The sequence below is a fragment of the Thermobia domestica genome, chromosome 11 (assembly GCF_964235325.1).
Source record: "Thermobia domestica chromosome 11, izTheDome1.hap1.1, whole genome shotgun sequence".
NCBI lineage: Eukaryota > Metazoa > Arthropoda > Insecta > Zygentoma > Lepismatidae > Thermobia > Thermobia domestica.
Genome location: NC_137464.1, coordinates 101,235,192 through 101,250,241, shown reverse-complemented (window position 1 = coordinate 101,250,241; position 15,050 = coordinate 101,235,192). Strand labels below are relative to the sequence as shown.

The window sequence follows — 15,050 nt, the reverse complement described above, 5'->3', positions numbered from 1 at the left end:
TCTCGGAAAATACTGTTTCTATGGGAAGACCCCTCTCGTATCTAGTTACGAAAATTCTGTCTCGCCTCGTCTGTAAAATCATAATAGAGAATGTAATATTGTTTCAAAATATTTTATATTTTTACTTTACTTTAGTGTGTTGGTATCCTAGATATAGTGTCATTGATATATATTTACGACATGTGGTAGATTTACCAAAAACAGTGTTTTGGTATCCTAAATAAAATATCATTGGTATCTGTTTAAGACTTATACGTAGATTTACGGAAAATCGTATTTACGGTAAAACGAGCAGAATTCTTTTTTTTTTTTTTTTTTCGTTACTGAATTCTCTCTCTTTCCCTCTCTCTCTCTCTCTATGCGTGTGTGTGTGTGTGTGTGTGTGTGTGTGTGGGTGTGTGTGTGTTATGTGCGATTTTTTCAATTTTTAGCCCTCCGTTCGATAGTGCATCAAAAATTATCTGAAAGAAGTAATGGAATTTTTGGGTCACCGTTCCCGAGATACATATTGGCCAAAGAAGGGCCGATTTCGAAAGATTTAAGGAGCCATATCTCGGGAGTCGTAAGTCATAGAGAGATGATATTGATGTAGATTAATACCTAAGAGGATGGTGAATACTTTGGTACCAAATAGTAACCGGTGGCTACTGATTATATCTGCATTTTCAGTATATATATGGTGATAAAAAATAACAGATCAATATAGCTAATTCAATAGATCCCCTAATATGCAAATTCCAAATATGTAAGTGTATTATCTATTGAATTTAATCAAATAATTTTAATATACAATTTCACACAACTTTCGGAAAGAACAATCCTTTTTAAGTTCGAGCATTCTCCATTGTTTTTTCTCAAACATAAAATTTAATCGACATTTTTATGTTAAATTGTGATATTATTTAATGTCACTTATCAATCTAATACGTACTGATTAAAATCCAAACAAAATTACTTTTAAAAAAATGAAACAATAATTTAAACAACAAAAAGTATGAAGCAAGTAGAAACTAAACATGTTTTCATTGTATTTAAAACACAACCTCTTTAACAAAAAAAGATGTTTTGAATTTTTCCCTTTAAAGAAAATATTTTTGTAATCCAAACAAACGAATGAAAAAAAGTCCACAAAAACAATTTTGAGTTCTTTGCAAAAAAACATGTATAATATCCACCTGTATTTGTAACATACATTCTCCTTCGACCTTGATTTTTTTCTTTGGATACTGTCTCTCATGTATGTAAACAAGCACTAATTTATTGTTACATCTCGCAGAAATTACAGCTCGTCTAGTTTATTACATTGTGGAGGTAAAAAAAATGTTATATCTTACCAAGTTTAGGTAAAATGCGCACAACTTCGTAAACAAGTTGTAACCACCTGCTAAAAAGCTTATGGATTGTTATTTTTCTCTACCTTACATGTTGAGTGAATTTTCAGTGTATTACTTAGACATCTTCAATGAAAACTCTTTCGGTAACCTTACAAAGAAAACACAGGTGATTGTGTTGGAATTAAATTGTTACACAACCATAGCGTCACGTTGAATGAGAAATTAACTTTTGAAATTGAAATAATGATAATTACAGACCTAGAGTTTAAACCAAAATTCTGTAATAATAATCATCATCAATTCATTAATCTTTGTGGCTGTATATTCCTTCTGTTACAATTTGTTATAATTTACTAACAAATGAATCGGATAACATTTGTGAGTCATTCAATGTGCTTTCTTCAGTATATTAAATTTATTTTGAGAATGCTGAAGTTTTTAAAAATGTATGAATTGCTCCCATAGAATTATTGCAGCGCAATGAAGTATCCTCGTTCCTAAGGCACTTACACATTCTTAATTTGACATGCAATACAAAAAGACGTTGCTACACCTAAGATAGAAAAAAATTAGAAATTCAAACTTTCGAGAATTTGGAGGAATCTTTTATGAATACCCCTTAATCTGATTCGATTATTAGACAAGTTTGTAATTTTTTTAAAAAAGCACAAACTTTTAAATTTTATATACACTGACAAAATTACCAGCGATTCTTGAAGAAAACTTAAGTTTTGCCTATTGAAAAATCCTAGTTATTTTTTTAAAAAACATACTAATAGAAATGTGAAAAATAGACAATGTGTTAATCTAAAAGAAAAACTACAATTTCAAAACAACGGTAATGACCTTAACAAAATGACTTTAAAAGCCATGGTCTTTGTCACGCTTGTATTAAATGCCATTACTACGCCCTCCGCCCGCTTTCAAAAACGATTCCTGCTTTTAAGCTTAATCAATGTTTTAAATAGTCTAGGAGGCTTCTTTTCATAAATAGGGAAATACTTAAAACATTCTTATTTATAGAATATAAATTATGACTATATGTAAGATTTCAACTGATAACTGAGAAACTGACGTTTTTTTTTTTATTTTATTTATTTATTTTTGAAATATTTGTTCCATTCAGATTTTAATAACATAATTCACAAAAGGAGGTAATTGTATTATTAAAATCTGAATGTAAAAAAATTAAAAAAAAAAAACAAAGAAACAGTCAGTTTCTCGGATATCAGTTGAGATCTTATATATAATTATAATTTATATTCCATAAATATAAATATTTTAATTATTTCTGTATTTATGAAAGGAAGTTTACTGGACGTTGAATATATTGAATAAGCTTGAAAGCAGGTATCGTTTTTGAGAGGAGGCGGAGGGCGTGATAGTGGCATTTAATACAAGCGTGACAAAGTTTTTAAAGTAATTTTGTTGTTGCGATTACGGTAAGTGTAGATATTTCTTTTCGTTTAACACGTGGTCTATTTTTTCACATTTCTATTAGTGTGCTTGTAAATAAATAAATAAAATATAAGCGTAAATGAAACAGTTCGTACTAGATGTTAAATAAAGGAAAAATAGCCAGTATGTCAGAAATTAAGAAGATTCGTTCTAGGTGGTGCTGTTCTTTTTCTTACAATCTATTTTTTGTGGCAATTTTTACCTGAGATTGACATTATAATTTGACATATAGTAGAGTTGTGTCATGGATTAAGAATAGCGTTATGTCACTGTATTGCAGCTTACATATTTTCCTTCCTAGTTCCTTAAGTAGATTAGAAAGCTATTTAAGACAAATATGAACTACGTAGAATTCGTTGTTTTCTTCAACTGTTACAATGGTCATCTAATGATCCTAACAAAATCTCCTGATAACTATAAACATTGTTATCTCGACTGGGGGGGCGAAATCTTTTGAGGCCTACCTAAGTTTTGAAAGACATAAAATAGAATGTTACTTTTTTCAAGAAAGTATAATTAGCTTATAAAAAGTCCATTCTTAAAATCAGTATAACATATATATTTTTATAAGATCTGGAAGTTTTGAATGTCATTTTATGAATAGTATCAATCTTAATTTAAAAGAATTTTCGTGTTTTTCTGTACATTTTAGATGTCAAGAGAATTCACAATAGTGACAACGGAAAGTCTTAATATTTGTACCGTAAATTTAATAGTTTCATCAATTAGAATAGCTTTGGATGCATTCTTATTGTTGTCATTATTATTATTGTATGTGATTAGTATTTTAATAATTTAGCTTTTACTCTTTTATATTATTATTATTATTATTATTATTATTATTATTATTATTATTGTTGTTATTGTTATTATTATTATTATTATTTAGTGAATAGAAGCTGAGGATACCGAATTGAGCTTAAGTCAAAGTCCTGCCACAATGAGAAAGACTAGGAATACCTTGAGAGAACTTGGTCCAGGAAACTGGTAACTAACTTAAAATATTCCAAATTGCACACAATGCTGCTGTATATATGATAACTGGAAAGACTCCAGGTGTCCAGCCAGTTCAGATCAATGAAGAAGAGAGGACGCTTTCAGAGCAGTCTAGTCACTGAAACGGTCGGAGGGGTGGAGGGATTCCTCTAACAAAAGAACACGGTGATTCTGTACTGGAAAAGTATCTTGACAGTCAGGAATAGTTCATACTGCAGTTCTCAACGTATATACTAAACATCATGGTCAAAGTTTTATGAAGAAGTTCGTTAACAAAGAACCATTTATTGTGTACAACCTCCAATATCACACCAAAGTTATAATGGATCAAACAGAAGTCCTTAATTCTTCGAGGGCACTAAGGATATGCTCAACGACACTTTCAAGATACGTATCTAACTATAGAAAGATTAATAGTATAGAATATTTTGTTTTGAAGGTAAGATATCTTTAAGACTGAATTTGTTTCATACAGTATATATTGGTCTGGAAAGTTGGTTGAATATCGTATACAAAGGATTTCGGGCTTCTCTACAGAATACAATTACTATGTGTCCAATGATATATATATATACACTATATATACTGGCGGTTGAAAATCGAAAATTATGATTCTTTCAAAAGCGGCTCTTATCTATTTTGTTATACAGGGTATTTCAAAACAACACCGATAACGTTTGGGAGTTGATTCCTGACACCAAGATAAAACCAACACACCCTGTATAAATAGCATATTCACCTCTGGGGCTGTGAGTTCGTGGTTCCATTCCAGCTCGCTCCAGGTTTCTGGGTTTTATCAGGGTTTTCCCTTCTCCTCCCACTTTTCTCATTCCACCATCTTGTTCGTTATCATCATCATCTCTTTAAGCCGGATCATAAAGGTGGTCCGTTAAAAGCTAAATAATAATATTAAAATAGAGTAGTAATAGCCATATCATATGGATTTATTTATTTCTCCCTGGAAAGATCCAGAAATAGTAATTTCTTATGGGGTGAGATGTTTTCGGACGATTTTCTAGAACGACTCAACGATTTGATTCATATCTAATAATAAATGATAAATGATAAACTAAAAGATATATAGTATGGATTAAGTCTGAAAAAATAACTAAATGTTCATAAATAAGAGTGTTTTTTTTCGTCTGTTGGCTGGTCTTATAGCTAGTGCAAGTGCTTCCGGTGCAGGAGATCTCGCGTTCGATTAGCAAAGGGAAAGATTCATATTCGAGGCCCGAAATCTAATGCATTAAAAAGTGGCTGATATCTCAATTTAAAGTGTAGTTCTCGTTTCTATACAGTTTGGTTGCTGACACAGAACATAAACGCAAATCAATGAATCAATAAATAAAATATGGCTTCCAATGATTTTATCCAACTTTCATAAATAAAAGTTACAATGACAACTCTACAGAATAATATAACTCACATTGTAATTTGAGGGAAGAAATGGAAGTGAAATATTAAGTATGAAAGCCAGTAATACTTATCCTTTCTTTCATCATTTTCTCGTTCTGTTTTCCTCTTATTTGCCACCCGAAAAAAAAAAAAGTTGTATTCTCGTTTGATAAATTCAAAATTTTCCAAAGTATCAAAATCCAGACATATATTATTGCCTCCTTGAATTCATCCACTGCTCGCTCAGAAAGTGTAAAGCTAATTCTGAAGTTCCGTCATTCCCCGAAATGAAGTTTATGTTGGCTGGTGTATCATTTTAAATAATTTACAGATCTTCAATTTGACAACTAGCGTATAACGAAGAAAGACAATGAATCTTATTGAGCTGACCATTATGATAATGGGTGAGTGAAAATTCTTATGCGTAGTTTTCGAGAAAGATGGTTTGTTATGGAGCTAAAAGTAATATTTCTCACTCACAATGAAAGTAATATTTCTCACTCTCGATAGGTTCAAATGCAATATGCTGGAATGGAAGGGATTGTTCACATACTTGTGTACTGTATATGAGAAGAATTACAGTGTTAAGAACCAGACTGTATCTAGTGTTTGCTATATTTCTCTAAGCGCGACGACGATACTCCCACCTATGACGCACATACTACCACTAAAACCACTACTTGTAAAAACTAATTACCATGTTTCTTTTTTATCCCTCGAATTTTAAAGAGTGGCTTAAATCCAGTTAATTTTCTTGAATATTAAGTTGCGATGTACTTAGGTATTTTTGGGCTTATACATAGTAATTTAAAATTAAATACTTTTATATTTAGTCAGAAATTTCTCATATTATCAAACAATATAACTAATTAGCACTATTATCAAACAATATAGCTAATTAGCACTTGCTGATAAATTGGCTTATCTTGAGATTACATTAAGAGAGAGGAATAAACATGCGTTTACAATAAAGTTGTTGGGACAGTATTTTTGGACAATCTTTGTTTAAAATTTATTTAGTATGTTGTCAAGGGAAGTTTGATGGAAAGTTGGTTCGAATTTTATCAAAATTGGTGCCAAAAGTATTTTCTTTTTAATAATAGGAGAACATGAGATAAGTGCCCTGTGAGTTAAAAGTGCTATATAATTTATTGTAATATAGAGGTATAACGAAAATGATCTTGCAAAGAAGGCCCACCAAATTTTTATAATGATAAGGTAACGATAATCACATAAAAACCTTTTGTTTATTTTCTTTTGAACATTACCTTTTTACTTTGGCACATAATCACTAAAATAATTACACCTCAAAAGATTGTGTGTATATCCCTTTCTTAAGATGGTTCTGGAATAATAATTTATTGATTATTCGTCGTCATAGCAACCCTAAGAATAAAACTCATCCAATCCACATATTAGAATCAATTTTTGATTCTATCTCTTTTTCGTACTTTCTTCTTCTTCTTCACACTAGTTTGTGCATATTTTGAAATTACACATTGCCCAGAAGTATAATAAAAGATATTTAGAATTATGCTGAAAATACAAAGATATCGTTACAGACGGATTATGATAAGGCCTTTTTCCGATATTTCTGCCTAGGTAATTTATTTAATTTATTCTCGCTTTGATTAAACATACGTACCGTAATAATTTTCTTTTTAAAACGAGTAACTTATTACATTGTAATAAATAATAAATTAATTTTAAACTTTTAATTTTGCTTCTCAGTAACTAAGTTAATAAGAAAATTATTTACTCTCGAAAGAGATTTTTTTAAAAAAATCATAATTTTGATCTAACGTAATCTTTATTATGCGACAGAAATCCTTTTTTCCCTCCACTTTTCACACAACATAGAAACGTCAATTCTACTGAAGAAAGACAAAGCTAATGATCATTTCTGTTATGTTTCCACCCCCTTCGCTCTCTCTAACCATATAGCATGAATCAATTCCATAAAATGATTGTCATGCTATCCGCTGTTTCAGAGTGGGCGCCATTCACATCAACTACACCACCTGGCCGTGCAAGCAAGTTGTATAGCTTGTGTTGATTGACAAGAGAGAGAGAGAGACCACATACCCACTCTTATTGCATAGAGTTAAAAAAAAAGGAAGAAAATTAAAAAATACTCTCTCTAAAACCCTGCTGCGTTTAAATTTCCTGTATCGAAGATTTCTTAACTTACCTAGCCAATGCACAGTAATTGGTTCCTAATAATCAACAACTCGTAATTCATTATCAGGAGCTTCGGTTGAATATGTGAAAACAAAGGGGAAAAAAAGCTCCATTTTTCATATGCATATGCACAGTTTAACAACTCCCTTCCGAGTTTGTGTTCCTTCTTCTCCCTTTTCTAAACCCTTAAGGCTTTCATATTAGCCAGAAACAGAAATGGAAAATAATATTCCCGCATCAGAGTTCTGTAAAATGTTTATTTCTATATATTTTTTATTCCGCAATTTCTCAAGTGTAGACATGCATATATATTTCCTTTTCCTTTCCGATATGTCAGGCTTCGGAGGTAGTTATTTTTCTCTCTCTCTCCATGGAGGCCCTGAAGACTAGTTTCAGAATCACAGTAGGGGTGGTAGGGTAACTAAGGTTTTGAACGGAGAGGGGGGCGGCAGAAAAGTCTTCTGGAGAAGGGTTCTTCTTTTTTTAAAATTATTATACTGTTTGAGATCAGTGGGACGGCCCCCATGAATAACCCTAATTTCCTGTAATTCCGAAGAGTAATCCTAAACGTTCAGGGGAGTGTCAACACAAAATTGAAGCAGCTATTTCCTTCTCTCTCTCTCTCTCTTTTTTTTTTAAATCCTCATTCTTTTCTTTCTTTCTTTCTTTATGGAGGAAAACCTCTCCGCCCTTCGTTAAATGTAAAAGGCTGAAGAAGTGGGGGTAAGGGGATAGAGGAAGGTTGTCTGGAACGCTGGGCGTCTCTTGAACTTAAAAAGCTAGTTTGTGATTGGCTACTTCTTCTTTGCTCTGGAGACCTCCTTTGTCCTGGAGAAATCCCTTCACTTCTTTTGGAAAGGCCTTTGTAGTGTTGATAACAGCAACTTCGTGGCTAATGGTTTAAGGACAAAAATAAGAAAGTAAAAAAAAAGTCTTAACGACCACTGTTTTTCTTTAAATTTATTTCTTCGTTTTATTTTTGTGGTTTCTTATCGAAATGAGATCTTGTGAAAAAGAAATAACCGTATATACATGTATATATCTATATTTGAAGGCATATTTCACCTTCAGGAAAGTCCTATCTTTAGCACATTGCAGCATATAGTGACAAGCCATATATTCTAATCCAAATACAGACTACTGAACCTAAGATTATTTTCAACTAACTTCAAATACAGATCTTTATATATTCCTTGTAAAGTATTTTTTTCCTGGTTTAAATGCCTCCATTAAAAACTTTCTTGTATATGTCTCTTCCTGAAACCGGTCTTTCTTGAAATTCAAGAAATTTGCGCAACTGATTTCTCCAGCTCATAAATCACCCAGATTAGCTCAAGAAAAGGTGTCTGTACCCTTACTTTTTTCTTCTCTCCCCACCACCATCTTGCGCTTTTTAACATGTATCATTACATAGCAGTGTCATATATGAAGACAGCTGTACATTGCTACTAGGAATGCTGAGTTCTGTTCTAATTTAAAATAAATATTCACGACACTGACAATTTACAGTGCATTTAGTCTACCACACCAGTACTCAGCAGTCAAATTATATCTGAGTACACAAATATTAACAATAGTATACCACAATTTAATATCTCAACGTGTTCCGGAGGATACGAAAAACGTGGGTAGAAATTATTATACTACCTAAAATGACGTAATTGTGGAAAAATTATTTTAAAAGTTGTTGCTCTCATTTGTTTATATAACATTGCAACGATAGTTTTAGTAGTTGTTATTACATAAGGTCTCCTCAATATTACATAATTCTAACCAGTGTTGTAAACTATACGATTGTTCACTTTATGTCCGGATTGTTCGTCTGTTGAAACATCAGAATACTGTTAACATCATTATGATCTTTACTTTATTGTAAAGCATCTATGTGATTGGATCGAAATAAATCCTTTTGAAGAAAGCCAAGTTTTCAGTACCTTGTAACTTTGTTCCCACTTGTCATAAATACGTCGTACCATGCTTACGATATTCGACGCTAAGATGCTTTCGATGCGCATTGATAAGTCCATTTCACTTATCATATTTATTTTATTATATTTATTTATTTATAGAAAATACTACAGGTAAAGATACCCGTTTACAGTATTCACAAAAACAGATAAACATATAACAGTAGAATAAACAGACAAGTGATAATTTTAATGACTGGTTAATCATCAATTCCGTCACTTATAGGATTTACTGCTTTTTTGAATTTAGTGAAGGACATTCTGAATATATCAATACTTGAATCAACCTCACAAAGTTTGTTGCAGAGGTCGCACATAGGTGGTCATGCTCCAAATAGGCGAGTTTTTCATTGTATTGGTTTTCAATGTTCTACTGTGAAATAAGCCAGCTTTTAGACGTCTTCTGACGTGGGGCACTTTAAATTTCAGACGTTCAAATAATTGCGACACTGGGATTTTGTTGTTTATAATTTTATATAGAAGGCAGAGTAACTGAAGTTTTCTTCTGCTGTCAAGGGAAGCAATGTTCAGTTGTCAATTACAGATTGATATGTTTGAAATTTAGGATGTATACCTTCCTTGAAAACTAAGTATCTTTCGAATTTTGATTGTATCATTTCTATTTTGCGGATATATTTTTTGCTTGCAGGGTTCCAAATTAAGGCAGCATATTCAAGTTACGATTTTTAGTATTGCATTATATGTATATAATTTAAATGTGATATTACTGTTGTAGAGGCCTCTAAAATTTGTATATTTATGGATATTTGTGATACTGTAGCATCCTTAAATACTAACAGAATAATAAATGTAATATTGTAAATTTTCCTTTCACATGTAGATTTGATATCTATAGCCTATGTAATAACCTGAAGTATAGTTTAAAACTATAATTTTATATTTGATTGGCAATACTGTTAATCAGTTGTTATTACATAGTATGTCGAACAATGTCCCCTATAACTTTTAACTTTTATTATACAAGTTGCAAAATTTCCTCGATTTTCATTTACCAGTTTAAAAGTTATAGATAGAAGTTAAAAGTTAAACGATCTGCTCTGTAACACTATATTACTTTACACTTTATCAGAATATAGCCTCGTTTTATTTATATGTTTTTCGTAGTTTACTTATTATTATTATTATTATTATTATTATTATTATTATTATTATTATTATTATTATTATTATTAATAGTAATTTTCTTTATTTTTATATGATCTTGCGGAAACTGCCAAACACTCTAATATGCTGTAATATGCTGACAATACGAAGTTGTTGAAATTAGTCAACAATGAATATGATAATTATTTGTTACAGCAAGAATTAGATGCAGTAAACACGCTGTGTAGAAACAATTTACTAAAAATTAATGGTCCCTACCATTTTTAACACCTCATTCATTTCTCGTTTGGCCCAGCTAATTCTCTCCATTCTTCTACACACCCACATTTCAACAGCCTAAGGACTATTTTTGAAACCTTTTGCATAATATCCATGTTTATGCCCCACACAACTCAGTAATCCACGCGAAACATTTTAAGAGTTATTTTAAACTCTATTCAAGGACCCACAAAACAGACTTTACTTCCCCCTAAATGCTTCTTTCGCCATTCTTATTCTTGCGTTTTTTCACGTTTTATATTAATACGGAAAAACACCTAAAGAATAACTACCTTTTTTTGGGAATTTCCAGGTAAAATGGCTTACATCACATTATGGAATTATTAATGAAATATTTGTTTTATAAATATGTACAGAATTGCATGACTTATTGGAGAAAATCGTTGAAAGAACTCATTCTTGTGGATCAAGTGATGAAAAACTATTTATGCCACATTGTAGATCTATTAATAGAACTATGAAATATGAACAAAATCACCTGAGATGTCTTTGAAAAAAAAAAAAACGACCAAAAATAGCTTATTCCTAAAAGTAAAATACCGGTACTACTTTTGAATTTTTAAAAAGAAATACTCATATCATATTACAGGAGTTTTAAATGAAATATTTATTAATAAAATGTGAACAAAACAGATTGAGTCGTTATTGTGAAAATCGTCTCAAAGAAAAAAAAAACTTATTCCCAAGAGTAAACTAGTACTTCTGGATACTTCCTAGAAAAACTACTCACTTTAGAGCAGCGGAGCAAATCTTTCTTCAACATTTGGGGGGGGGGGGGATAAGACGGTTCCCACATTCCCCATTTTTGTTTTTTAAAACGATGTTCAAAATATTTATGAAGTTGAAAAACAATGCTGTGGAGGATCAAGGAAGCAGAGTTGTCTTCAATATTGGGTGGCTAGCAGATTTGAGGTTTATTCTGGGGGACATCAATTTTATCACATTTTCCTTTGTGGCAAGCGGTCACAAGTCATCACATTTCTTCCCAAAAAACACATTTCAAATCTGATTATTGGGGGGACAGTCCCCCTCAGTTCCAAGATTGGAGGGGACATGTTCCCCATACCCTCGAGTTTGCGTCAGTGCTTTAGAGTAAATTTTGATTTTATCCCTTCAGTAAAGTGCCCTTATTCTTTTGCTGATAGAAAAAAAAAAACATTAAAAAGTGGAAAATCTCAAGTATAAAATCCTTAAGTTTAAAAATTGATCTGGATACGTTTTACGATATGGCCTGTAGGTGAGTGTATAAATAGTGAAGTAGAGAGTCATCCATTCATTTTTACGGCATATACGAGCCACACAGGGAAAAATCCGTTATATTGTACAAATATACGGTATCCTCTTGCTTACTATAGAAATCAGTACGGATCATACGTTATCCGTATGCTACATAGGCACTTCCCTAGATGTTACATCATGCCGTTGCAGGATGTCTGACATCTAACAGTTTTCCGTATATCACATGCATATACTTATGTTATCTTCGTCAGCTATATGTTATATACGTCCATTTGTGTGTAAGATCCTGACCGCTTACATTGTTTCATACGGAAAGTACGTATAGATGAAACACTTATACAGAAAGTATTATAAAACATGCGTTTTCAGTTATACGTCTGGTGTACGTTAAGTCCAAAAACTACAGGAATTACGCATGTAACCTATCTTTTTAAGTACGCCACCTACAATTTTTATCTCAGTTCATGGAAGATAGAAATCTATTGATATCTTGAATTTATTATTATTATTATTATTATTATTATTATTATTATTATTATTATTATTATTATCAGTGGCGTATTTAGGATTTTGTTTCGGGGGGCTTTGCTAACTTTCGGGGGAGGGCTTTGCCTGAAAATGTGAAAATTCTGCAAGATATTTCATATACTTTACTATAGTAAGTAAGATTTCGTGGGTGGGCTTAAGCCCGAAAGGCTCCTCTTCCTACATACGCCACTGATTATTATTATTATTATTATTATTATTATTATTATTATTATTATTTGCAATCACATAGTTTCTTCTCTTCTATAGTCGTTCGAAATATACTGTATATTATTGAGACATTCTTACTGTTCTACTCTCCATACGGCCTCAATTTAGAGCTGAATTACTTCCATCTTTTTCAGGTACCAAAATCTTACAGTGCAAGGTAGACGTTTCGAAAAAGATGAAAAAATGAAGGGGAAAGTGAGGAGAATGCTAAATAGCCAGAGTCCTGATTTTTTGCAAAGGATTTAGACAAATTAATAAAAGGGCAAGACAAATGCCTGAATCTCAATGGGGATTACGTGCAGAGGTGAGGAAGGACCCAGAGTTTACAAATGTATCTGAAACAAGAATTTTAGGGATGATCAAAAAATGGATTAAAAGATTGCAATCTTGAACAAGAATTTCAGGAATGATAAAAAAAAAAAAAATGCGTCGAAAGATTGCGATTTTGGCCAATACTTAATTTCTGAATTAGGAGCCACAAAAATTTTTGGACGGAACCTAAGTCGAGTTTTCATATTTTCTACGGAATAAACACATCATACTGAGTTAAGCGATAGTTTGGGTTTGGCTACATTATATGTAGTTTTCAGAATAGAAGGTGTACAAGAAAATTTTTGATTGAAATATATTGGATCATTTGATCCCGAGGAGGGATTACTTACATTTTCAATAACTTTTCCTATTTACTATTTCTATAAATTTCTCAGTTTCTACACTGCTACTATTGAAATGTTGAGAGTGTATCTTGACAATTAAAGCCAGCTAACTCATTTTACGTTGGACATCCAACTTAACCCTGGAATACACAGAGGGGTGCTGGAGCACCCCAGACGTTATACTCATCGGCATTGTGGCTCTGTTCTCAGGCACATTGGTTGGTGCTTCCGTGTATTCTCATTTTGGAGCATGACATTCACGGTGGTGGGTGTAAAGCAAATTGTCTCATTTTAGAAGAGAATATATTAAAGGGGCGGGGTTCTCCAGCACCCCACCTGTGTATTTACGTATGTGAAATTCAAATTTTGACGAAATTCGTTTTAGATACTTTGCGTGCATATTTGTTTAATTGCATGATGGCGAAAGTGTGTGCAGGTTCAAGCAAGTTTACAGATTTTGTACTGAACACATTAGAAGAAGATTATGACTCTGAAGGTAATTTCAGAGAGTCCGATGACAATATTGAAGTATAATCGGAAGTCGATGATGAAATTAGTGGAAGTGACACGAGTGATACTGAGGGTAACATCGAAAATGATCCAGCTATAAGTAGAGCTTCTATATTAGGAAGAAACGGTCATAAATGGAATTCTCAACCATCCGCTCGGAGTTTCTAAAAATATACTGGGGTTGCAGTTAGCTAGACCGTACATGCTGGAGCGCCTCAAGGAGAATCTTCCGACTAATTTGTCTATTGGTATCAGAAATATCCTTGGTATTAGAGAAGAACCTTCACTGTAATTGGTTCAACACCTTGTGTTCCGAAGCTAGCACGATGACGAGTATGCCCTACGAATAAAAAGAAAAAAACTAAATCTTTTATATAAGATACAAAGAAGTTGTTTGTGCTGAGCACAGAAAGGAAGTCTCCATTCCGTGCAGTAAAGAATAGCTGTCTCTGTTCAAAATTACATGCAAACTCCTATTTGTATTCTTGTAACTGATAAAGTAAAATAAATATATTTAAGTTCGTGTAGTATAATTTCAGTAGCGTTTAGTTATATGGGGTGCGCTGGCACCCCACCTGGGTATTCACGTAAGCTTTTTTTTGTCTGTGTATTCCAGGGTTAAGCAGTTTAGTGATTACGTAAGATATTAAATTTTGGGTTGTTTCCGTGATCTTTGATAAATGTGACGTAAAAGGTGTAAGAATATTCATGGGTCAAAAAGAAACGGATTTATAATATGAAAATAATATTGACTTTATGCACTCTCGAAGTGTTACGAAGATTAGCTATAATATTTTAATATTATACATCGTCTCTATAAGCCAAAGATATTTACTTCATAACTCAATGTGCTATCTAAACTCTAAGTTAGACATTCAGCCATCTGTGATTAAAAATATTAAATAAGCGTGGGCTTAATTTTTCAGCTTATATTTACAAAGTAGCCTCTGTTACAGAAGACAAACTTCAATGTATAGAATATAACCTGCTATTTAATAGTATTTTTTAAAAATTTAAAGTAAATAAATAAACATTCTGTTAGAGCGGAATAAACACTATAAATTATTATTATTGGCAATAAACAACATGCAAATTTACGGCATAAAATTTCCATTTTCCTATTTTCTCGATAACCATTCAAGATAACTTGCATA

The 15,050-nt window shown here is 32.1% G+C and overlaps 2 long non-coding RNA genes across 6 annotated transcripts in view; one reads left to right on the top strand and one right to left on the bottom strand.

Moving 5' to 3' along the window:
* The window catches only part of LOC145664330 (uncharacterized), a 1,055,818-nt gene that overhangs the window by 490,040 nt on the left and 550,728 nt on the right, over positions 1-15,050 (bottom strand). The window lies entirely within an intron of this gene.
* Positions 1-15,050, top strand: part of LOC145664332 (uncharacterized) — a 137,268-nt gene that overhangs the window by 51,659 nt on the left and 70,559 nt on the right. For 3 of the 5 annotated variants that reach the window (XR_014127372.1, XR_014127373.1, XR_014127371.1), the window contains exons 2-3: positions 3,682-4,227; positions 12,865-13,034. The exons of 1 other annotated variant lie outside the window; for it this stretch is intronic. This is a non-coding gene — a long non-coding RNA (uncharacterized LOC145664332). The remainder of the gene's footprint in view (positions 1-3,681; positions 4,228-12,864; positions 13,035-15,050) is intronic. One more of the 5 variants, XR_014127374.1, reaches the window with a different exon arrangement.